The sequence below is a fragment of the Halichoerus grypus genome, chromosome 4, assembly GCF_964656455.1.
Source record: "Halichoerus grypus chromosome 4, mHalGry1.hap1.1, whole genome shotgun sequence".
Lineage (NCBI taxonomy): Eukaryota > Metazoa > Chordata > Mammalia > Carnivora > Phocidae > Halichoerus > Halichoerus grypus.
The window spans coordinates 56,765,758-56,791,257 of NC_135715.1; the positions used below are offsets into that span (position 1 = coordinate 56,765,758).

Sequence of the window (25,500 nt, forward strand, 5' to 3'; positions counted from 1 at the left end):
AAGAATAGTCATTGGAAGAAAAGATTATTTTTTGTTTGTATACATTTGTGTATACAAATTGTATACATTTATGCTGTTCACATCTTGACCCCAATTGCATTTATAAAAGAATCTTCTGTTTAAGGAGAGGTTGTGCTGTGTTTAACTTGAAATCTCAGTGGCTTGTCAGAACAGAAGTTTATTTCTCACTCATTACTTGTTGCTGGTTGATGGGCAGAGGATTCTGCTGCACATGGCCTTTCAGAGACGAAGGCTAATGGAAGGCATGCCATCTTGTAGCTGTGCTAAATGTAGCCTCTGAGGTCACTACAGAAGGGAAGAAGAGGATGAAGGCAGAATATTTGCTCTAATTGTCTTAACCTGGAAATAAATATGTCGTTTCTGTTCACAGTCCATGGGAAAGAATGAGTAATATGATATCCACTTAACTGCAAGGCTTGGAAAAGTGGCAGAGGGAAAGGAATAGTTGATTCTACTCACTCTTTTCAAAAATTATCAGAGTTTAAACAGTGTACATGCTTGAGAAAGTGTGCTAAGGTATTTACAGAGACAAAGGCTGAGAATTTTAAAACAAAGTTTTAAGGCAAAATAATGAACAATGCAAAATAATAAGCATAAATAATAAAAAGTTAAGACAAAATAATGAAAAATGAAAAAAAAGAGTAAGCTTAGGGAAAACATAATTTGATTTCCCAAGATTTATTTTATTTTTTTAGAGTCAAAATACACGTGTATATATTTTTTTCTTTTTTAAAAAATTCCAGTTAATATAGTGCTATATTAGTTTTAGGTGTACTATATAGTGATTGAAAAATTCCATACATCACCCAGTGCTCATCTTGACAAGTACACTTCTTAATCCCCATCACCTATTTGACCCATTCCCCCACTCCTCCCCTCTGGTAACCATTAGTTTGTTCTCTGTAGTTGAGAGTCTTATTTCTTGGTTTGTCTCTCTCTCTCTCTCTTTTTTCCCTTTTGCTCATTTGTTTTATTTCTTAAATTCTACATATAAGTGAAATCATTTGGTATTTGTCTTTTTTTTTTTCTTTCTTATTTTGCTTAGCATGTTACTCTAGCTGCATCCATGTCCTTGCAACTGGTAAGATTTCATTATTTTTTGTGGCTGAATAATATTCCATTTCATTCATATGTATACACACACACATACACACACACAAACACAGACACACACAGGCACCACATTTACTTTATACATTTATCAACCAATGGACTCTTGGGCTGCTTCCATAATCTGACAATTGTAAATAATGCTGCTATAAACAGAGATGCATGTATCCATTTGAATTAGTATTTTTGTATTCTTTGGGTATATACTCAATAGTGTTATTGCTGGATTTTAGGGTACTTCTATTTTTAACTTTTTGAGGAATCTCCATACTGATTTCCAGAGTGGCTTTACCAGTTTGCATCCCCACCAACAGTTCAAGAGGGTTCCTCTTTCTCCATATCCTCAGCTACATCAGTTGTTTTTTGTGTTATTGATTTGAGCCATTCTGACAGGTGTGAGGTGATACTTCATTGTGGTTTTGATTTATAATTCCCTGATCATGAGTGGTGATGAGCATTTTTTTATTTTATGTTAATGACCATACACTACATCATTAGTTTTTGATGTAGTGTTCCATGATTCATTGTTTGCATATAACACCCAGTGCTCCATTCAGTACGTGCCCTCTTTAATACCCATCACCAGGCTAGCCCATCCCCCCACCCCCTCCCCTCTAAAACCCTCAGTTTGTTTCTCAGAGTCCATAGTCTCTCATGGTTCATCTCCCCCTCCGATTTCCCCCCCTTCATTTTTCCCTTCCTGCTGTCTTCTTCTTTTTCTTTTTTTTTAACATATAATGTATTATTTGTTTCAGGGGTACAGGTCTGTGATTCAACAGTCTTACACAATTCACAGCGCTCACCATAGCCCATACCCTCCCCAATGTCTATCACCCAGCCACCCTATCCCTCCCACCCCCCCACCACTCCAGCACCCCTCAGTTTGTTTCCTGAGATTAAGAATTCCTCATATCAGTGAGGTCATATGATACATGTCTTTCTCTTATTGACTTATTTCGCTCAGCATAATACCCTCCAGTTCCATCCATGTTGTTGCAAATGGCAAGATTTCATTCCTTTTGATGGCTGCATAATATTCCATTATATATGTATGTGTGTGTGTGTATATATATATATATATATATATATATATATATATATATATATACATACACACCCCACATCTTCTTTATCCATTCATCTGTCAAAGGACATCTTGGCTCTTTCCATAGTTTGGCTATTGTGGACATTGCTGCTATAAACATCGGGGTGCACGTACCCCTTCGGATCCCTACATTTGTATCTTTGGGGTAAATACCCAGTAGTGCAATTGCTGGATTGTAGGGTAGCTCTATTTTCAACTTTTTGAGGAACCTCCATACTGTTTTCCAGAGCGGCTGCATCAGCTTGCATTCCCACCAACAGTGTAGGAGGGTTCCCCTTTCTCCGCATCCCTGCCAACATCTGTCCTTTCCTGACTTGTTAATTTTAGCCATTCTGACAGGTGTGAGGTGGTATCTCATTGAGGTTTTGATTTGGATTTCCTTGATGCCGAGCGATGTTGAGCACTTTTTCATGTGTCTGTTGGCCATTTGTATGTCTTCTTTGGAAAAATGTCTGTTCATATCTTCCGCCCATTTCTTGATTGGATCATTTGTTCTTTGGGTGTTGAGTTTAATAAGTTCTTTATAGTTTTTGGATACTAGCCCTTTATCTGATATGTCATTTGCAAATATCTTCTCGCATTCTGTCAGTTGTCTTTTGGTTTTGTTGACTGTTTCTTTTGCTATGCAAAAGCTTTTTATCTTGATGAAGTCCCAATAGTTCATCTTTGCCCTTGCTTCCCTTGCCTTTGGCAATGTTTCTAGGAAGAAGTTACTGTGGCTGAGGTCGAAGAGGTTGCCGCCTGTGTTCTCCTTTAGGATTCTGATGGACTCCTGTCTCACATTTAGATCTTTCAACCATTTTGAGTCTATTTTTGTGTGTGGTGTAAGGACATTGTCCAGTTTCATTCTTCTGCATGTGGCTGTCCAATTTTCCCAACACCATTTGTTGAACTGGCACAAAAACAGACACATAGATCAATGGAACAGAATAGAGAGCCCAGAAATGGACCCTGAACTCTATGTTCAACTAATCTTTGACAAAGCAGGAAAGAATGTCCAATGGATGAGCCTCTTTTTGTGTATCTGTTGGCCATCTGTATGTCGCTTTTGAAGAAATATCTGTTCATGTCTTCTGCCCAGTTTTTAACTGGATAATTTGTTTTGGGGTATTGAGTTTTATAAGTTCTTTATATATTTTAGACACTAACCCTTTACTGGCTTTGTCATTTTGCAAATATCCTCTCCCATTCAGTGGGTTGTCTTTTAGTTTTGTTGGTTGTTTCCTTTGCTGTGCAGAACTTTTTATTTTGATGCAGTCCCAATAGTTCATTTTTGCTTTTGTTTTCTTTGCCTCAGGAGACCTATCTAGAAAAGATTATAACAGCCAATGTCAGAGAAATTACTGCCTATTTTCTCTTCTATGAGTTTTATGATTTCAGGTCTCACATTTAGGTCTTTAATCCATATTGACTTTATTTCTGTGTATGTTATAAAACAGTGGTCCAGTTTTATTCTTTTGCATTTAGCTGTCCAGTTTTCCCAGCACCATTTGCTGAAGAGACTTTCTTTTTCCCATTGCATGTTCTTGCCTCCTTTGTTGAAGATTGGCCATATAATTGTGACCATATAATTGTCTATGCCCCCATGTTCATAATGGCATTATTTACATAGCCAAGACGTGGAAACAACCTGAGTCCATCAACTGATGAATGGATAAAAAAGTTTTGATGTCATAAGTATATATAGCATTATGATAAGTGAAATAAATCAGAGGAATACTGTATGATTGCTTTTATATGTAGAATCTAAAAACAAATAGAAACCCCCAAACAAAACAAACTCATAGAAAAAGAGATCAGACATGTGCTTACCAGAGATGAAGAGTGAGGGAGGGGGAATTTGAGGAGGGTGATAAAAGGTACAAATTTCCAGTTATAAGATAAGTATTAGGGATATAATATACAACATGATAGCTATAGTTAACACTGCTGTATGATTTTTAGGAAAGTTGTTAAGAGAGTAGATTCTAAGACTTCTCATCACAAGGAGAAATTTTTCTTCTTTATATTGTATCTATATGAGAATATATATGTTAGCTGAATTTGTTACAATAATGATTTCATAACATACAAATCTAATCATCATTAAACTTACAAGGTGATGTATGTCAATCATTTCTCAATAAAACTAGAAAAAATTTTAAAGGTTCAAAAAAGGCTATATACTGTATCCTTCGATTATATGGCACTCTTAAAAAAGGCTAAACTAGGGACTGAGAACTCATCAGTGGTCTTTAGAAATTGGGGCAGGATGAAAGAATTTTGGGGAATAATGAAACTGTTCTGTATCATGATTGTATTATGGCTACCGAATTCTATGCAGTTGAGTCACAAACCATAGAACTATACATCACAAAGTGGAATTTTATTCTATATAGATTTTGAAATTTGAAACACTAAAAAATAATATAAAAAGTATTTTCTATGGAGTAGGAAAAAATGGCACTGGGCATCATTCCCTCCTGAAAAATAAATGAAGGAAAGCTAATTGTAAAAATTTAAGGTGAATATTAAGAAATGTAAATCCTAATCCTTGAGTTGATGTGATCCAGTGTGACCTTAAATAAATGACTTCCATTGTCAAAAATAAATGGTGAAATTTAAGAAGTTTTTCAAACAAAATCTCAGTGAATTCACTGCTCCCAGACCTACCCTATAAAGAATTTGACTACTTTAGGCTGAAGGTTAATGAGCCCAGGTGGAAGTACAAAACTGGAGGAAGAACTGAAGAGCCCTGGAAAGAGTAAATATATAGGAAAATACAAAAGAATAATGGCTATTTAAAGCAAAAATAACAGCAATGTAGTATGGAGCTTATAACATGTTAAAATGGAAGTCATAGCACAGTGTTGAAGGACTACATGGAATTAAACTGTTTAAGGTTTTTGGAATGTTTGGGAAGAAGTAAAGGAACTTGTGGTAGACTAAAGTAATGGATTTATAATCACAACAGAAAAAGATAAAAGATCTAATGAGAAAGTTAAGTGATAAAATGGAGTAAAATAAAATTTCATGATTATCTGCATAGACAATAAACATCTGAAATGGTGCTCAGTATCATCATTCCTCAGGGAGATAATCAAATCCAAAAAGAATTAGTAGTATATACTTACCTGTTAGAATCACCTATAGTTATGAAATAAACCACCCCAAAAGTTAGTGACCTGAACAATAACAATAATATTTTTCCCAATTCTTCATCTGGACTAGACTCCATTGGGCAATTCTGCTCCATGTTGCTTTTACTGGAATTGGAACTTCCAGTGTGGCGTCTTCACTCACAGATCTGGCACTTCAGTGGAGATGGCTGAAAGAGCCAGAACCCAGCTGAGCAGTCCATGCTAATGTTCCCACCTCCCTTCTACTTCTTCATGTGGGTCTCTCTAGCAGCCTAGCCAGACATCTTTATATGGTGGATCAGGTCTCTCAGAGTGAGTGTCCCAAAAGAACAAGCCCCAGTGTGCAAGTGTTTATCAAACTTTAGCTTATGTCATACTTGCTAATATCCCATTGGCAGAAGTGAATCACATGGCCAGGACCAAAGTTTGGGGGAGGAGACAGCACAAGGGAATGAATATTTGTAATAGTAGACTATTGCATGGCAAGAATGACTAAAAAATTGACTTGCCAAATGTTGCTAAGGTAGTGGAGCAACTAAAACTTTTATAAATTGCTAGGAATATAAATTGGTACAACTGTTTCAGAAAATTTTGGCGGTATCCATTAAAACATATCTGCTATGAGCTAGCATTTCTTCTAAGAGAATTGAGTAATCATATCCACAAAAAGACTTATATGACGTTGTTAGCTTTATTCATGAAAGCCAAAAATTAGGAACAAATGTCCATCAACAGGATAATGGGTTAATACATTATACAGTAGTAATAAGATGGAATAATACACAACAATAAAAAGAACAAAACCTTGCTACACATAACAGCCTGGATCAATCTCACAGACATTATGTTGTACAAAACAAAACAGAAATGAATACATATTGTATGATTAAATTTAAAGGATGACCAACTGTCCCAGATTTAGCACTAGGAAGTCCACATCTGGAACATTCCTCAGTTCCAGGCAAACTAGGATGGCTAGTCATGCTACATTTGTATGAAGTTTAAGGACAAGCATAATTAATCCATGTTTATAGAAGTCAGGATAGAGGTCACTTCTGGGTTGCATATTGAATGGAAGAAGGCAAGAAGGAACTTCCTGCAGTGTGACAACTTCCTATATCCTCAGTTAGATAGTGGTTACGTGGGCATAAATACATGTAACTTTTCATTAGCTGCAAATTTAAGATTAGTGTAGTTTGTGCACATTACTATTTGAATGTATACCTCAATAAAAATTTAAAGATTAAAAAAAACCCAATCATTTCTACTACTCACTGGCTGTGTGATCTTAGCAATTTTTTAGAAGTTTGAACTTACCTTTCTCACATAAAAAGTGAAGATAAAAGGATCTGCCATGGTGGTTGTGATGTTAAATGGTATTTATGAAGTGCCTGACAGACAGTAGGCATTCAGATAATATTGGGTCACCTCTCGGCACATCTGAGCCTTTCCCAAGGGAAGACTTTCTGTTTTCAGAATTTAACTTCAGATAACTTTCCACGCTTGAGTCATGCATTAGCTTGTGACAAGTTATTTTCTTGAACAACTTTTCCTCTCGGCAATCACCACCTGTGATGAAAACACAGAACAGGAAGCTACATCCCAGCAGCTAAGAATAATAGCAAGCAATCTTTTGAACTATTTGGCTTGAGGAAAGGATAAAAAGTTATTAAGTCATGAGAATGGTTCACCACATCACGATGTATTTCCCACTGTTTTCTCAGGAGTCCTGTGAGATATTCCCAGGAAACTTGCTGAATGGTAGGCAATTGATGTGAGCTCTTGCAACCGTTCTCTTGCTGAAAGTAATATAGTGGTCTCATTTTGGCAATGTAAGATTGCATAATGTCTCATTTTCTTCTCATATGTCACTAATGGCTCAGCATAGCTCTCAGAATGCCTGCCTGAAAGGAACTCTTGCAATTCTAAGTATTGAGCAGCACATCTTTTTTTTTTTTCCCCCTGTACATTTTAATCAACAAACAGCACACTCGTAAATACAGTGTGTCACATCTTAATGCTTGCAGGTCCTGAAATTTGCAATCTCACTTCATTCACTTCCTTTTATGCCTTTATGGAAAGAAATGTTCAGGTTCCTCTTCAGTTGAATTCCTAAGCTTCCAGAAGGTCTACAAACCTAAGTAGGAATTCTTGTGACTTTTGGATGCAACTTGGCAGGGGACGGGCAGGAATGCAGCATGTCCCTGCCATCCAGTTCAGTATAATATTCTATTTGATTCTTCCTTTGTCTCTTTATGTAATTTCTGGGAGAAGTTCACATTATAAGCAAATATATAGAAACATGTTCTTTAACTATAGAGCTCTTCTGAGTAAAATGTTTTGGAAATTAGAATTCAGAAAAGATTTGTAGTTAAGGAATATGTTCCCATATGTTGTTTACAATGAGGACAATTCTGGTTCCCATGAACTAATGTGGACTTAGAATTAAAAACTTGGGTTTGACTTTACCTCCACTCCATAACACTGTGCAAGTGTGGACAAGTTACCTAAATTCTCTGCATCTGAAAATGTGGGGTATTAATACCTGCCCCTCAAGATTGCTGTAAAGTATTTATAAAATCATGCAGTTCATGAAAGAAGCACCGTTAAACTAGTTTTCTTAGTAAATGCTTCATTAATGGCAGATTTATGCGGTGCATTTTCACTCAAAAGGTTCCTCAAAGCACAGGGGGTCCACCCTGAAAGCAGATAAGGACAGGGGTTGAAATGATAATACCTTAACCTCATCCACACAAACCAGTCCAGACATGTCTTCAGCTCATGCTAACATTTCCACCTCCCTTCTGTGTTTTGGGCTTGGTCCAGTGCTGTCCCCATGGGAAGGGTTCTTCACAACAAATGCATGATAAGCCTTTCAATGTTAAACAATTGTTGAATAACAACTGTTATGTTAAATAACAAAACCATTAATTGCCTCAAGGAATTAGCTGATCCTTGCTTGTTTCTGAGAAAATCAATACTTTCTTGCCAGGTTTCTGAAGTGAGGGAACTGAGCTTTCCAGAGCATTGAAGATTTTAAGGGCTGTTTGTTTTGTTTTGTTTTGTTTTTCTTTTTTATTCTTCTGCCTTTGTATCCCTATGTCTCAAAAAGAAATTCTGCAGATTAGAGATATCAGCCCAGAGCAAGAATGGCTTGTACATTATGTTGAAATAAATTTCTAATTTATTTTATACAAAGACTTAGCTACAAGTTTTTTAATAGTTTGAATTCCTTTTGTAGCACTTAATCTACTGATTTGATGCTGGAAATGATATAAAAACTTAACTTTTTTGAAACTTGTTTGAATTGAAAGCATACTGGAGCATTTATAGACTCTGTCAACTTGCTTTTTTAGAATGTCCACGAGTAGAATGATTTCACAGTCAACACAATTGCTTAGCTCTCTCCCTGGGGCGGGGTGGGGAGTGTGGAGGGGGTTGTGAGCCAAGTGGGTAGTTGAGAACATAGAAGTAGACTTTGTGGTGTGATTTCAGGGAGTGAGAATCACTAAGCCATCCCCTCCATAACCTTCATGATGCCTGACATTCTATAATTAAAACCCAATTCATTTACTTAAGACCTTGTTTCTTGATGAATAAATAAATCCCCCCTACCCCCACCCATGGACACCTCAGATCCATCCCGGAGCCCTGGCAAGCAAGGGCTCCCTCACAGGTGAATACTGAGTGTCATGGAGTGCATTCCAGGGTGCAGCTGCCTGTACCACTTGGAACCCACAGTCAGCATTTCTCTGGAAGAAGGAATAATCTACATTCTCCCAGCCTCGCTCCTGAGCATCTTAGGTTTTTGGGGTTTTTTGTTTTGTTTTGTTCTGTTTTTGCTGTCTACACAGACTCACTTTATTTTTTCCTTTTTTTAAAATTTAAATTCAATTAATTAACATATAATCTATTATTAGTTTCAGAGGTAGAGTTCAGTGATTCATCAGTTGTGTATAACACCCAGTGCTCATTGTGTCATGTGCCCTCCTTAATGCCCATCACCCTGTTACCCCATCCCTCCATCCCCCTCCCCTCCAGCAACCCTCAGTTTGTTTTCTATGGTTAAGAGTTTCTTATGATTTGTCTTCCTCTTTGATTATGTCTTGTTTTGTTTTTCCCTCCTTTCCTCCATGTTCCTCTGTTTTGTTTCTTCAAGTCCACGTATGAGTGAGATCATATATAGTTGTCTTTCTCTGGCTGACTTATTTCGCTTAGCATAATACCCTCTAGTTCCATCCATGTCTTTGCAAATGGCAAGATTTCATATTTTGGTGGCTGAGTAGTATTCCATTGTGTGTATGTGTGTGTGTATACGTACGTACACACACACACACACACACACACACACACACCATCTTTATCCATTCCTCTGTCGATGGACATCTGGGCCCTTTCCATAGTTAGGCTATTGTGGACATTGCTGCTATAAACACTGGGGTGCGTGTGCCCCTTCGGATCACTACATTTGTATCTTTGGGGTAAATACCCAGTAGTGCAATTGCTGGGTTGTAGGGTAGCTCTATTTTTAACTTTTGAGGAACCTCCATGCTGTTTTCCAGAGTGGCTGCGTCAGCTTGCATTCCCACCAACAGTGTAAAAGCGTTCATTCTAAGCAGGAATTCCAAACACGATCCAGTAGCTCGCTCTCTAGGCCTGGAAGGAGTTGTCTTGTTATATACTGGCCATGTTCTTCCCTTTTGTGACTTGGTTAGGAGCATGAACCCATTTAAACCTGCTCTCCAAGCCTTTGTCCAAGGAGTGGCCCCGTCTTCAGTTACTGTTTTCCCCCCTGTTATAAAACTACCTTCGTAAAGAAGGGGACTTGCTGGCATAGCACATACAGTGGACTCTGCACGGTCCAAGTGTCAGCAAAACCTCTGACTCTCCTAAGTCAGATTCTCCTTACTCCTGAGTGTTGACAAGGAAGCAAACTATTCCATCCATGGTCCTGCCTGTTCTCTTTAGTGGTCTCTCTACTTCCCTGAGGTTTTAATTACCTGTGGTAGTTTCCCTGGGGTTCTCCACTGAACTCCTGTTTCCTCTTGTTGTTTTGCCCTTTCTCCTACACAGCAGGTTCTCCTCTGATCAGTACAGCTCGCTCTTCTCCAGCAAACTGCAGTATTAAAGGTGCAATTACCACCTTTAATGTGAATGAAGATCTGAAAGCAGATTTGCCATTATCTAATTGTTACCCTATTATGACTAAGGGCTGACCTAGCCCAGTGCTACAGTTCCAGGGGCTGGAACTGCAGTGGGAATTGTAACCTGAGGCAAAGGCTGAAGAGTGGACTTGTTAAATAAAAACAAACAAACAAAAACAAAAAACAACGGGATTCTAGAAGTGGGATCCTGAGGGTCTGGAGAAGTCCTGGCCAGTAGAACTTTCTAAGATGATGGAAATGTTCTATAAGGTTCTGTATTGTCCACTACTGTAGTCACCAGCCACATGTGGCTACTGAGCCCTTGTGATGTGACTAGTGTAGCTGAAGAACTGCATTTGTAATTTATTTATGTTTAATTTTAATTTAAGTAGCCACGTGTGGGTAGTGGTACCAATTGTAAAGCTTATCTCTAGAGGAAGGTATAATAACTTCCAAAGAGGTCAGAGGGAGGACTGGAGCCAGATACAGATTCTGGAGTGGGGAGCCAAGAGCAGATTATACTCAAAGACAAAGGGGGCAGGAGTAAAGAGAAAAAGGGGCATGGGAGGAGATCATTACAAGTATTTTTCTACAAAACTGGCCTTTTTACTTTTGTGCCCCAACATTTCCTCCTCAAGAGATCAGTCAGCTTTCTCTGAAAAATCATCTAAAGTTCACATACCATGATGATCAACATTTTAGCTTTCACTTTTGCAAATCAACTATTTAGCTTTGATTTCAATTACTATTATTTGTTCATAGTTTACAAGTGTTTCTCTTTAATATTGAATGTTTCCAAAGGAATCTATAAGGGCCTATTATTGAAAAATGCTTCTCACCCTTATTTAGAGATTTTAGGGCACTCATTTTAGACAGATCACCTAGGAATAGATCTGATAAAATGAGCCCAGACATAGGATCAAATAGGATGTCAAACAAAAGCAGGCGTGGAAGCCACAGCAGCTTATGCTTCCAAGATATAGAAGCTTCTAGGAGAGTAACAGCCTTTATCACTCTGTACGTTTAAATAAAACAGAATCTACTCTAAGATTAATAAGCAGAAAAGGAATTTATTATTTGTTCATTTAACAAGTATTTCACATGCCCAGCACTGTTCTCAGGGCTGGAGAGAGAGGAAGTACAAAACAGATGTATCCCCTGCCCTCAGGGAGGCAGGCAACAGGTAATTAACAAATAGCAAATCTATAATGAATATATAAATAAAATATGTTAGGTATTGATACATTTAATAAGAACGAAGCAGGATTTAAAAAAAAAAAGTGCTAGGTTGTAGGGAGAGTATTGTATTTTTTTGGGGGGTATTCAGAGAAAACATCGTGATAAGACAATATTTGATCACAGACTAGAGGGAAGTGAGGGCAGTAGCCATGTGCACATTGGAGGAAGACCTTTGGAGACCAAGGAAGCAGTAAGTAAGTGCAGAGACCTGAGATGAGAGCACTCATGTCATATTCAAGGAATAGTGTGGAATGTTAGAAGAGAGAAGCTGGGGAAGGGGAGACCAGTTAGAAGCCCTATTACAGTGGCTCACTGCTGAGAGGACAGCAAGGCCAGGGACCAGGACAGTAGGGGTGAGGAGTGGGGCAGACTGAAAGAGGCTATGGTAATGCTTGGATTCAGGGAAAGAGAAAGATGAGTTAAGGCTTTGTATTCATGATTAATATACAGAAGGACTGGGGGTCATAATAGATAAATCACAGCGTGAAAGAAAAGCACAAATTTAGGGAATATCAAGATAAATTAATAAATTAAGTTTTTTTTGCCTAACTTGAGTTTGTGCTACTGGAAGGATTTGGGTAGAGGTATTCAGTACATAGGGAAAATGTGTGCCTGAAATCAAGGAGAGAAGTGGTGCTAAAGATACTGATGTGAGAATATTGGTAGCTGATACCATGGATATGGACGGGTTGACTTAAGGAAAATGTATAGTGGGATTAAGAAAAGGCAGCAAGGACAGAAATCTAGAGCACACAGCATTTTGAGAGGGTCAGACAGACAACAGTTTTGTGACTGGGTAGGGAAGTGACCCAGTTTGTGTAGATCTTCTTTGCTCCCCATTATTCATTTCCTCCTCACCCTTATCACACCCCCCACCAACTGACTACAGTGGGTAAAGTATGCTCCTTTGCTTAAGCCAATGGATTGTTAGCAGGCATACCAAATACCACATCTGAGCAAAGCTTTAATTAATTGTGCATGGAATGGCTGTTCCTTTTGTTTCTGTCCTCCACTATGAGAACAACACAGACCAGATGGTAGCTAATCATCATGTGTCCTACTCTGCAACCCTTATGTACTGTGAACAAGAAATAAATATGTTTTATAAGCCATTGATTTTGGCAGTTGGCTGTTGGTGCAGCCAAAGCTGACCCAAACTGTGAAATTGAGTGAGTTGTGGGAAGAGAGATAGTAAGATAGCATGAAAAAAGGTGGGGGGTGTCACATAACAGATGTCACAGAGCATGGGAATTGGAAGAAGGTGTTGTATATGGTATGGTCCAAATGAGTACTATAAGGTGCTTGACATGTATCCAGGATCAGGGCTTACCTTGGCTAGATAATGAAGTTTATTTCAGACACACCCCCTCTTGGTTATCCAGTCCCTCCCTGTTAATTTCTTGTCCTTCTGTCTCCTGGTAGCCCTCAGAAACAGAATGTTTTTCTTTACATAGCTGTCCTTTGTATTAGGGTCTCCTGGGGGTCCAAGAGACTTTGAGCCTAAAGGATGTTCAGATTCTGTGAAAGACAGTGGGTGGATACTGGTGCCTATCCAGAAAGATGTTCTGCTCTTGGTAGAAGTTCTTATTACTTATTATTCCTTATTCTTTCGGGTTAATGGGGTCTTTTTTTCATATCTAAGATAGTACAAAATCTGAAGGGTCAACTAAGCTGTACACATTTTGTCTAACCACTTCTAATGAAATGAGTGCTCAAATTCTTTAATCGGGGCATGCTAACATGGTCAGTGCCTTGTAACTATCTGCAGAGGACAGTGATTGTAAACTTAAGCTTTGGGGTTATATTTGGGCTCAGCAAATATCTAGATTTGTGAATGTGGATGTGTTATTTGACTCTCTGTACTTTACTTTTTTTTTTAATGGTGAAAAAGAATAATATCTTTTGCATTGTGCTTGATAGTGGTTAAATCAGAAATTGCTTACAAAGCATTTAGCACAGTGGTTGGTATGTGGTTAGCTCTCAATAAATGTTAGCTGTTATTATATTGATAATGCTGTTATTATGACTGCTCTGTTTCTTAAATTTACTTCTTCATATATATAGTAGAAGTCCTGATTTATCTCTAAACTGGGATTTAACTGTGTTTGGATAGGAACTAGCAGGGCTGCTGCTCCCAGGGGTTAATGTGAATGAGGATTTTTAGGTGAAAGGAGAATGAGAGTATATTCCTGATGACAAATATGTAAAGGAAGATCTATTGGCATCTTCTTCCTGAGAGTAGTTCTTCATCATGGCCCTGCCTGGCCAAGCCCAGCTGAGTCAATTCCAAGAACTGAGGACTGACATCTATAGAGAAGTAGCTATACTCTAAATCAACGTAGCTTCTCATGAGGCATTGTTCTTACAGGGGATTCTTCTGGATATGAGAGTGCAGCAACGGTGTTCACTCAAAAATCTGCCCCCTGTAGTAGGAGAGTCTTTCTTCACTCTTCTATCTGGAACAGCAGCTCCAACCTAGAGAACGTTCTTCTAGTGACTCCACATTGACTCCTCAAGGCACTCAGGCAGCTTGTAAAGACAGCATCCTTGCCAGGAATGCCAGCCTCCATGGTGAGACTGTGACTGCAGAGGTAAGTCTTGCTTCATGTGGGTTCTTAGGCAATGAACACCAGTGATGAGGGGAATCAAGTAGAGGAGTATGAAAAGACTACTTGATAATTCCCACGAGAGTCCTCGGAGATAAATATGGGTAAGTCTTCTGAATTTACCACATTTTACTTCCTATCTGCTATAGCCTAAAACCATTTAGGACTCAGGCTTGGAGCCATGTAGTTGAAAAGAGGGCTGATCTTAAAAACACAACTGTATTCCCTCTTGGTAGATTGGTTGAGTTCCCATTATCTCAAAATTTCCTTTACCTCATTCGCTGTATGTGTGAAATTCCATGTAATGGTTACATCTCTTTATTTCTGGGGTTAAAAATATATGTTTCCTAGGGGGAAAACCCATAAATTTTATTAGAAGTAGTTTTGAGTATGTGACAGTGTTAAAAGATTTTCAAAAGGTGGCAAGTACGAGGAGTATGAATATACATATTTGGTTTATGAAGTAGGTTGGAGAGTGGCTGATAGTGGGCATGGGAAGATGGGAAAGTCACAGAACAAAAGTTGAAGACAAATTCTGTGAACTTCACAGCTCTGTTCAGACTCTGCATTAACTCTCAGTTTAATGGAGTAGGAATATTTGTTACAGTGCATAATCAGTAGAGACTTTTTTATTCAAATGTTAGGCATGCCTCAAGATTGTGTGTGTGTGTGTTAAGTAATACAAGTAGTTGCTGTAACAAGTAAACCTTAAAGTTAAAATTGTTCAGTATAAAGAGTGGAAGGTAGGGATGCTGGGCTAGATTAGCTTGTGAACTGGAAGGTCACTCTTTGTGGTGGATATGGAGATGAACCATCCAGAACCAGCAAAGAAGGATGTATTGCTCCAGCTGTTGGATGTGCTTTCAGATGTTATCATCTTTATGGACAGCCTCAGCTTGAGAGAGCTGCCTGACCCAGGGCCACTTTCTGGAGTAGCCCACATCCAGAAAATGACTGAAGTAGATACACTAGTCATTTCAGCTCAACATGAGCTGACTTTCTTGGGCTGTTTAACTCCTGAGGCCCCACAGGGTTAGCTCTGGCTGTCATCAGGCCTGCTTCATAGCTCGACTCCTCCCCCTACCAACTCCTGCTGTCCCCCTCCCTTCCACAGGTATTGGTCCCTAGTCCCAACCTAATATACATGTAGCTCAGAGTCTGCTTGCTATGGATTCCCCCCTGGGAAACTCTGAGAACTGGCTTGCAGTCTGCAGAGAAGGCAAAGGAGGTCACCCACAAAAGGTTTGATTTGAAAGGGGCATGGACATGTCCCTTCCACTCACAACATGAGCTAAACTCAGTCACCTAGTCAAGTCCTTCAGCTCCTCATTCTATGAAGAATTAGAGATACCCAGAAATGTTGGATGTCTTACCCAAGATGATATAACTCATTCTGTAATTCAGATCATTGGATTCCCTGTCCTTCTGAGGAAATAGTTATGGTTTTATTTTTCCCTTTAGATGAGAACTATGTCACTGTCCATCTCTTTTGTCTTTGTTTCAGGAAGTTCAGAAACAACTTCAGAAATAAATTATAGCAAGTGTGTAATCCCTTACAGAATACATTTCTTTCTTTTGTTTTCCACGATGTCATGACCTGCTCTTCTAATTTATCTTTGCCCTGAACTGTTTTTTCCCTTTTTCATTTATATTTTATCATGTTATTGTGTTTCTGTTGCAAATCCCCTTAAATTCTTTTTTTAGAATGAGTCAGAGTGTATGTAAATAAGTGAATAAATAAATACATAGAAGCATAATTCAGTGTTCTTTATACCAGAGCATCCTATTACAAACCCTTCCATTACAGTTGGGCATCATTATAGGAACATTTCCATCTCATTATAAAATGAATTGACTAAACATACAGAAGGTCTGCTTTGAATAAACATTATGTGTGAGGCACCTGTTAAACAGCTACTGCCTATTAGGACTTCTCATTTCCAGACAGGAAATGGCAATGCAATTTATGATTTATGATTCATTTGTAAACTTTTCTTTAAGAGTGAGTACCTGTCTGGCAGATAAAGTTTAATCATGCTCTAAGGAACTTTCTTTTTTTGGCTTCTACTCCTGTCATGTGTTATAATCCTCCATTTTGTGGTTGACAATATTGGGTTTGGATAGGTCATTGCTCATAGTTCCATAGCTAGGGAATGGCAGCATTGTCCTCCTGGGCTATTTTTTTCACTAAACTCTCTGTCTAATTTAGGAAAAAGCCTCAATATAGCATTTCAGTGCCATTGTAAAAAGGATGTGGTAGCCAGTGTCTATGCATTCCCATTCTAACTCCCTTTGATGTATTATCCATCATGCAGGTTTTTCTCTTGAATTACGAGCTCTGAATAATTGTTTGAAACAATTATGACTCTGGCTCCTTCTCTGTTCTCTTCCCATAGTCCTGTGAACATTCTTCCCTCAAAATTCTGTCCCTCTTCGCCCTCTCTAGTGATACCCTCAAGGCCACACCCTGTGATCTTCTTCATGGCTCACGCTTAAGGCAGGCAGTGGGTCTTGCCAAATTCAGCTCTCTAAATTAAAGTTTGGTGTGTGTGTGTGTGTGTGTGTGTGTGTGTGCTGCCCAGTGATAAGAGCCCCAAAAGTGTCCCAGGAGGCCCTAAAAAAGGTGCAGGGCCTTCTGCAGCTAAACCCAAGCTTGAGGCTCAGAGATCCCATCCAAGGTGAACTGTTCCCTGAAAAGCCTTTGGTTTATAATGTTTCCTTCTCTTTTAGGGGCAGCATGTATTTCCCTGGAATTTGGTTATTAGGCATTTTAGTTGGTGCCTTTTTTTTTTTTTTTTTTTTTTTTAAGTCATTACACTTAAAACCATGTGTCTGGGAGACCACAAATTCCAGCTGGGCTCTGGAAGAGGTGACATGTTGACCTATATTCCCAATAGAGAGAGTTCAGCCCTGGCCTCCACTGAGAAGTCATTTCTGCGCGGTGATTTATAGCTTTCTAAAAGTTACGTGCATGATGTATCAGACCTACCTGCCTCTCAAAGATAGCTCACTTCTTCCTAGTGAGGCACATAGTCTTATCAACATGATAGCTATGGTTGTGGTTCCCTAAGTAATTTATTCCCATTGAAAAAAATATTGTTCCTTCATTCATTTCCTTATCATTCACGTATTCATTCAGTAAACATTATTTGAGGATCTACTAAGAGCCAAGTGATAGAACGTAAACTCCATGATGTTGGGAGCCTGGCCAGTTAGTTTATGGTTATCTCCCCAGTGCTTAATCCAGTGACTGTCACTGAATAATTTTTTGTAAATTTAATATAGTACTGGTTGTGGCAGAGACTACTAGTTGCATACTCCAGCATCCCCACTTTCCTTCCTCCTTAGCTAACAGAACTCTGATTTTGAGTTAAGCACACTGTCACTTAACTTTTTTCGCAGCTCGTTCTGGCCATGTTGTTTTGTTCAGGCCTGTGGCATTCAGAGTACCTGCTGTGTGATATTAAAGGGAACTGCTCAAAGGGGGTTGGTTCAGCTAGGAAGAGTTCAATTTATCCATCCCTTTATCTCCTCTTCTAGCTTGCAACATAGGTTTTTCCCACAGTTATGACTGAGGAGTAATTTACATGGAGGAAGGTGTGCACATCTTAATCATGTAGGTTAATGGAATTTTACATGTATATACATTTATGAAACCATTACCCAGATTAAAATATAAAATATTCCCAGGACCCTGGAAAGCTCCCTTATGACTGTCCTAGTCAATAAACTTCCCAGAGGTAACCACTATCACCATAGATTAGTTTTGCCTAATTTTGAATTTCATGTAAGTGGAATCACATAGCCAACAGACAGGGTCCCATCAGAAGATGGAAACCACATGGTAATTGTAACAGAAAATTTAATTTAATGAATTATTAATGATTAAAATGTAGTTAACCACTAAAATTGGTAAAAGGATTCTCATAACAATATAAAATACAAAATACTAGTACAAAAAGAGCAAATACAGATGGCAGCTACTACTTCTGGGCCTTAGAATGATCAGGGAAGTTGATAGGAATTTAAAGAAGCCTTCACCCTCACCCCTGAGTTTTAGACCTGGTTGGAAAGGCTCTCGCAGGAACAGCCAGCCTGCTGGTGGCTAGGAACCTTGCTGGAAGTCATAGTCTACCTGCTAGTGGAGAACACAGGCCTATGTGAGTCTTCAAGGGATGTCAGGGTGAGTGCTACCAGATCACCCACATGCCAATCTACCAGCTACCATGCATACCCAAATCAGTGTTCTGGAACTAGGAGGGGAAGCTCCTTCTTTCTCCTATAGATTTGCAGTGTTCCTGCAAAAACATTTATTGATAAGACCAATACTGAATGAACTGACAAAAGGGAATATTTACAGGGTCAAGACCCAGTATCACAAACCAGATTTGGAGCTGAGAGGCAATAAATTGACAACTGCCACATATAACATATAATCTTTTGTGTTTGTCTTCTTTCATTTGTAATTATATGCATACTGGATTTGATAGCTTAAGCTCTTGCAGCCATCCAAAACCATGATGCAGCCTTGGAAATGGAAGCCGTGCACTAGGATGGTGAGCAGAATGTTAAGAAGCCCGAGTCTCTGATGACAGCCCTGAAGCTGCTATGCCAGCTGGGGACTTTTTTTTTTTTTTTTTAAGATTTTATTTATTTATTTGAGAGAGAGCACACAAGTAGTGGGGAGGGACAGAGGGAGAGGAGAAGCAGACTCTCTGCTGTGCAGGCAGCCCTAGGACACGAGGCTCCGTTACAGAACCCTGAGATCATGACCTGAGCTAAAGACAGACTTAACCGACTGAGCCACCCAGACGCCCCTGGCCCGGGACTTCTTAAACTTGGTTATTTTTTAATGTGAAAGAGAAATAATACTTTCCCTTATTTAAACCATGTGTTATTTGTTCCCCTGATATATGCACTGCCATTAAATGGTAACTAATACACCTTCATACTGTTCACAATCAGACTGAGACCATCATGTAAACAAAACCATTATCAGAATTAGAAGGATAAATGAAAGAACTAAAATGGGTCATTCTCTTTGTGCCAAGGCCCCACCAGACTAGATACTTGGGATCCTGGGGATATTCAGATCATTCTATCATTTCATTTTGTGTTCAAGTGTTCTATCAGCCATCACAGATAAAATTGGAGTCTAGATTTTGTGACTTTTAGTTTAGTGCTTTATTATTTAATATGCCAAATGTCAGCTCTGATCACCTTGCCTCTGAAGAACTAAAAAAGGTTTCCTAAATATCCAGTTTTGCCCTTCCCTTTCTCTCCTTGAAGTCTAAAACCTTTCCTAAAATTTGTCAGTTTAACAGTTGGTGATGGAGAAGAACGAGAGTGGTTGTATAATGTGTTTAAGTTCTTAAAATTATCCCTGGTTATGAACTGCTTCTTCAGTCCTTGGGTGAATTTTCTGTCTTATTAGTTCATGTATTAATTTTCAAACTGTGTCAGCTCAGCTGTGAAACTCACAACACTTATCAATTTGTACAAAAATACCCAGTCACACAAGTCAGTATTTATGTGTAATAGTCTTTTTTGAAGCATAACCAAACAGTAGCTCAAGTAATCACTATTTTTTAAATTTTTTATTTTATCAAGTCTTTTGAAAATATATTTAGATGGTTCTAAAAAAATATCCAAGTGGGGAATGATAAATCTGTTGGGTTGCTAGTCTTTATTGGTTGGTAGAAGCTCTTAATAAGTTAAATGAGCCCTTTGTGATAAGGTTGCAAATCTTTTTTCTCAGTTTGTCTTTTTTCTTTTGGCTTTTCTTATAGTGATTTTGCAATGAATATTTCTAATTTTTATAGTCACTCTTTTCAATCTTTTATATTCTTTTAAAGCTTCAGAATATTGTCTTTTAATTAGAAAGGTCTTTCATGCTCCACGGTTATAAATAATTCTCTCAAGGTTTGTTTTTTTTCCCCTAGTAATTTTAGGGTTTCTGTCTTATATATACATTTAAATCATTGATTCATTTAGAATTTATTTTTGTATAAAGTGTTGTTGGTTCAAATCTAATTTCTATTTTTCTAGATGGCTATACAATTATCCCAATACCATGTAATTCTTAATATTTTCCCCATTGATTTGAGATACCACTTCTATTATTTATTGAATTACATTCATTTGTTGTATTTGTTTGTATTGGTTTGTATTAGTGGATTCTGTTCATCAGTGTCTATTCTTGAACCTGCTTCATGTTGCTATAACTAAGTTGCCCATGTTTTAATAACCAATAAAGCTAATTCTCTTCATTCCTCTTATTTTTCATAATGTTTCTGACTATTCTTGACCTGTTGATATTTTCACATGCTTTTATAATCACCTTATCTAGTGCAAGAACAAAATCCTGTGGGTATTTTTATTTGAATCATGTTAGAGCTACAGATTGACTTTGGAGAATTTAAACCCTTTTGATACCAAGTCTTCGTAAACCACATACCGTGCTTTTCCATTTTTCGTGACTTCTGTTGTACTTCAGGAATGTTTTATAGTTTTGTTTCCAGAGATCTTATACATTTCTTGCTTTTCAGTTGATTCTCTTGAGTATCGCAGAGTATTTCATATTTTCTCTAACTGCATCCTCTTTAAATTACCCAGCCCCAAGTATCAGCAGCATTGATGTTGAAAACCCTTGCACTACACTATATTGCTTTCCATCCATACCAGCCTTCTTTTTGTTCTTCAAATATACCAAACTTCCCCCTTCTTAGGACCTTGGCACTTGCTGTTTCCTCCCCCAGAAATATTTTGTTATCTCCAGATTTTTACCTGGCTTTCTCCTTCTTGTCATTCAGGTAGCAGCTTAAATACCTCTTTAGAAAGGCTTTCCTTGACCAACAGTTACTTTATAGAACTCATCGCTTCTGATAATTTAAAAATAGTGTGGACGGCAGTGACTTTTCTGTTGTGATTTACTAGTGAATCTCTAGTGCCTAGAAAAATTCAGGGTTCATTGAATTAATTTCTTAATAGCGTTCTTTTCCTCAACCCCTCTACATTTTCCCCTATTCTATCTCTGATACCACACTGCACTCCTGGCCATCAACCCCTAGGTTAAGGAAAATCTCCTAACATATTAGAAAGCCCCTCTAGCTCAACGAGAGGAAGAAATGAGGCCTGGTGCACAAGGTCATGCTGGAGTACCTCCACTCTTGCTAGGTAAAGTCCAAATGTTTGACATGTCACACTGTCTGCAACGGGGAAGGGAGCCTGCCACAGCCTCTGTCCCAGAGTCAGCAAGTTCGTTCTTCTCTTCTAAACAACTACTTTGAAGAAAGATACAATTTATTGGCATATGTAGCTTGACTGTTCTGGGGCTAGTTCACAAGCTCAAAGGAAGAGCGGCAGGATCTAGAGCCCCAGGGTCTAGAACACAGGGCCTCACACCACCAGACTTTTCCTCTCTTCCATGCTTCCTGTCAGTTTGGCCCTGCTCAGCTTCATTCTGCACAAAGGCTTTTCCAGGTCAGTGGAAAGATACAGTCTGACTGCCTCTCTGTTGAAGTAACTGCGGCTTAAACAGAGCCTCCTTTTCCAAAGGTCTTGTTAAAGGAAAAGACCTTAATGGCCCCTCGTAGATCTTGTGTCCACCACTACCACATTCCCAGGAATGAATGGGGAACTCTGATTGGCCAGGCTCTGCTCATGTTCGTTTGGTGACCAGAGTGCCTATTTCCAAAGCTGCTGGGGTTGCGTTGGGAGAAATGCATGGACAGGTTAAAAAAAAAAAAAAAAAAAAAAAGTAGCTACCAAAGTCCCCCACAAGTACTTACTTTAAAAGTCACTGGAATTGGAAAGTTTCCAATTTGTGTGTATATTATTTAAAAGATGATATATATATATATATATATGGGAACTGAAGTACATAAGAAAAGGCATTCAATTAGATAATAATAGTTGCAGTTTGTGTTTTGATATGCTTGTAGTTATTTTAGCACTTTGTTGTTGTTCCTGATACTTGAGAATTTGACCTAGATTTCAGTATTGTTTATCTTTACTCAAATTTTGTTACTCTGTTATTACAGTTCAAAATCACACTTATTTTAGATTCATTGTATAATGATGGGTTTCTTTCTGTGCTCTCTATACTGTTCTATTGATCTAAGTCTTTTTGTGCCAGTACCATACTGTTTTAATTACTACAGTTTTGTAGTATATCTCAAAATCTGGAATTGTGATACCTCCAGCTTTTTCTTTCTCAAGATTGTTTTGGCTATTTGGGGTCCTTTGTGGTTCCATACAAATTTTAGTATTATATGTTCTAGTTCTGTGAAAAATGCCATTGGTATTTTGATAGGGATTCCACTGAATTTGTAGATTGCTTTGGGTAATATGGACATTTTAACAATATTAATTCTTCCAACCTATGCATGTATAAATTTGTCTAATCACTATGTTGTACACCTGAAACTTGTGTGTCAACTATGCTCAAAAACAAACAAACAAACAAAAAATAAAACCAATTGTTGAACCCATTCCTCTCCCAGAGGGATTAGGTTTTTAGTTTTGTATGGATGAAGTCTTATGACCTTATATCTCTCATCAGGGGCTATGAGACTGCCAGCCTGATGGTAACTTGTGGTGTGAGTTATGAAGAGGTATGTTTATTGGTCTCAAAGCTCAAATCCCAACTTTGGAACCAAACGATAGAGGAAAATTCACATGAAATTTCTAATATATAATTGAGAAAAGATATGGCTGGATCTGGACTCCACAGGCTCTGGGTTCTCCTGAAGTCTCCATCCATTATTCCCTATAAAACTTTGGGAAAGCACATAAACTTCTCAGACTCTCATCTAGCTTCATATCACAAATGAAGACTTTATTGCTGATTTCACAGAATTGTGAGAATAATATATATGTAAATTCACTCTATAAGTTGCAAAACACTATATGCATATTTAAAATAATGCTAATCAGTTGCTTTAAATCTCTCAACCAAATGGGTGACGATAAATACCATGATCATGAACAAATAAAGTCCTAACAAAATGCAATACACTTAGAATCTGAACCATTCATTTTTTTTGAACCATTCATTTCCTAAAATAGCCAGAAACACTTTGCACATTCCCCATTTCATATATGTAGAACTTGTGCTCTCTGAAATTGTTTCTTTGAAGAAAAAAACAACTTTCCGTATACATTTCAGAACACCACTGCAATGTCTGCAGTAGAGCGGGGTACCTAGAAGGCATTCCATAAATGCATATAGTATTGAGGTATAGGGTTGAATCATGGGGCAAATGAAAATGGGGTTGAGGAATTTGAGGAGGGGAAGCCAGGAAGTCGCATTGGAACTGGAGCCTTTGGTTCTTGAATTCATAAGTCTGAAAGGAAGTTTAAACATATCTAGAATTGGCTTCCCTCTCTGAGTCCTGCCAAATAACCCTTGCCTTCAGACTTCTGGCAGACATTAAATAAACATAGACAACTGGGTGAAGTGGGGAAATGAATGAGTTTTTCAGGGCTTTCTGGAGTGACCAAAGTGGGGAATGCAGAGGGGCTTCCTTCCCACCAAACCCTTAGAAACCTCACAGCTTTGATTTGCACAGGTTCATGTAGTTGAGCTTAAGCTTCACTGGCCCCATCAGTTAGAACAGCCTGAAAGAATCAGCTGCATCTGGGCTCCTCTAGGATATATTAGTTTCCTCTTGCTGCTGTAACAAATGACCACAAATTTAGTGGCTTAAAACAACACAATTTTTTTTATCTTACATTTCTGGAAGTCAGAAAACTAAAATCAGTCTCTGTGGACTAAAATCAAGGTGTTGGTAGGACTAGTTCCTTCTGGAAGCTCTAGGGCAGAATCCATGTCCTTGTTTTTTTCTAGCTCCTAGGGGCCCCCCACATTTCTTCCCACCACACATCTCCCTCTGCTACCATCATTATATCCCTTTCTGATTTTGAATCTCTTGCTCACTCTCAGACCCCTGTAATTACATTGTACCTACCCAGATGATCCTAGGTAATTTCTATCTCAAGATCTTTATTTTAGGGCACCTGAGGAGGCTCAGTTGGTTAGGCATCTGCCCTCCACCCAGGTCAGGATCCTGGGATCGAGTCCCACCTTGGGCTCCCTGCTCAGTGGGGAGTCTGCTTCTCCCTCTCCCTCTGCCCCTCCCCACTCTCATGCTCTCTCTTTTATTCTCGCTCTCTCAAAATCTAAAAAAAGATCTTAATCACATCTTCAAAGTCCCTTTTGTCACGTAAAATAAGATTCATAGGTTCTAAGGATTAGGACTTGGACTTTGGGGTTCCAAAAAATGGCTCTTCCTGCAACAGTGGTCTAAGAACTCAAAAGAGAAGGATCCAGGTGCTGTCTGAGATTTAATGTAATGCCCCACCTCTTATTTCTTGTGGTCCAATGATTGTCAGGCTTTTCTCCAAATCTTACTAATCTAATTAGCCGCTTGCCCTGAGGGGCAAGTACAGGTGATGGTACAGAGGATCTGTGAAATAGCTCTCTACTGTTCCCTCCTAAGGAAAAAGGCATGTATCTCCTCAAGGAATACAGTGGTTGGAGATCATTCCCTAGGGAAATGAGGGAATGAGTTGCTGAATCCCGTGATTGCCTTTTTTGTCTATAGAGCCAACTTCAAAAATGGTGGACATATATACACAAAATGAAGACCACGAACCACAGAGCACTTCCCACTTCATCTTCCTTTCTCCTTCCCATTAACCACCTTCAGCTTTCTCTCTATTCCAAATCTCAGAGAAATAGAACAAAGAAGGGAAAATTAGCAACAAAGATCAAAATAACAAGCAGAAAGGATAAGGAACATGGAAGAGAGTGAAAAGAAGAGTTGTCCAGGGGAGAAGTGGAGAAAGGAGAAGCTTTCAGCTCCCAGAGAGAGCAGTGCTGTCCAATAGAAATATGTTGCAAGCCACAGATGTGACCTCTGCGTGGTGTTTTAAATTTTCTAGTAGATATGTTAAAAAATAAGAAACCCATTATACCAAGATATTATTTTAGTATGCAATTAATATAAACACTTGTTAATGAGCTACTTTACATTATTTTTCCTGTGCTAAATGCTTGTAATTTGATGTGTATTTTATATTTGCAGCACATCTCAATTGGGTTAGCCACGTCTCAAGTGCTCAAAGGCCACACATGACTAATGGCTGCTCTA

At 38.5% G+C, this 25,500-nt stretch overlaps 1 long non-coding RNA gene across 1 annotated transcript in view; it reads left to right on the forward strand.

Annotated features, from left to right (window-relative positions):
* The window catches only part of LOC144381575 (uncharacterized), a 691,433-nt gene that overhangs the window by 378,954 nt on the left and 286,979 nt on the right, over positions 1 to 25,500 (forward strand). Inside the window, exon 2 of the long non-coding RNA XR_013446965.1 lies at positions 14,107 to 14,329. This is a non-coding gene — a long non-coding RNA (uncharacterized LOC144381575). The remainder of the gene's footprint in view (positions 1 to 14,106; positions 14,330 to 25,500) is intronic.